The sequence below is a fragment of the Triticum aestivum genome, chromosome 2A (assembly GCF_018294505.1).
Source record: "Triticum aestivum cultivar Chinese Spring chromosome 2A, IWGSC CS RefSeq v2.1, whole genome shotgun sequence".
In the NCBI taxonomy this organism is placed as follows: Eukaryota; Viridiplantae; Streptophyta; class Magnoliopsida; order Poales; family Poaceae; genus Triticum; species Triticum aestivum.
The window spans coordinates 375,723,492-375,724,384 of NC_057797.1; positions in this window are offsets into that span (position 1 = coordinate 375,723,492).

Genomic DNA, 893 nt, shown 5'->3' on the forward strand with positions numbered 1-893 from the left:
TGCTACTGCTCTGGAACACTTAGGCTGGCCGGCATGTGTCCTTCTTCGTTCCTGTGTCTGTCCCTTCGGGGAAATGTCACGCTTTGAGTACCGGAGTCCTGTTAGCCCGCTACAGCCCGGTTTACCGGAGTCCTGCTAGCCCAGTGCTACAGCCCGGACCCATTTGCTGATGACCGACACGTTCGGAGCTGGGTCATGGATGCCTGTCCCTGTAAGTCTGTGCCACTTTGGGTTTACGACTAGTCATGTCAGCCCGGGCTCTTTATCATATGGATGCTAGCGACACTATCATATACGTGAGCCAAAAGGCGCAAACGGTCCCGGGCAAAGGTAAGGCGACACCCGTGGGAATACCGTGCGTGAGGCCGCAAAGTGATATGAGGTGTTACCGGCTAGATCGATGTGACATCGAGTCGGGGTCCTGACAGCGTCCATGTTGACATGTAGTTGCAGTACAAACCTCAGGTATCGGTTTAGGTGGACGGGCATCCACTAGGTGTTCCCTTTCGCAAAGTCATGAAATGTCACCATTTTTTCACACGCTATAGTGTTCCACACAAGCACGCATGCAAAATTCCGGTGCGTTTGGACACTCCATGCATTTACTATCATTTTCTCCGTGAAAATACAGATAAAAGGTCTCCCGACATGACGCAACTTCCGTTCGTAGTCCGATTTCGTTGAAATTTGGCGCGGGCGATGGTGGGGGTCAGTCACACGTGCATGCAAGAGTGGGGTGCGTTTCGTCCATGTTGACATGTAGTTGCAGTACAAAGCTCAGGTATCGTTTTGGAGGGACGGGCATCCAGTTCGTGTTCCCTTTCGCAAAGTCGTGAAACGTCACCATTTTTTGCATGCGCTACAGTGTGTAACACAAGCACGCATGCAAAATT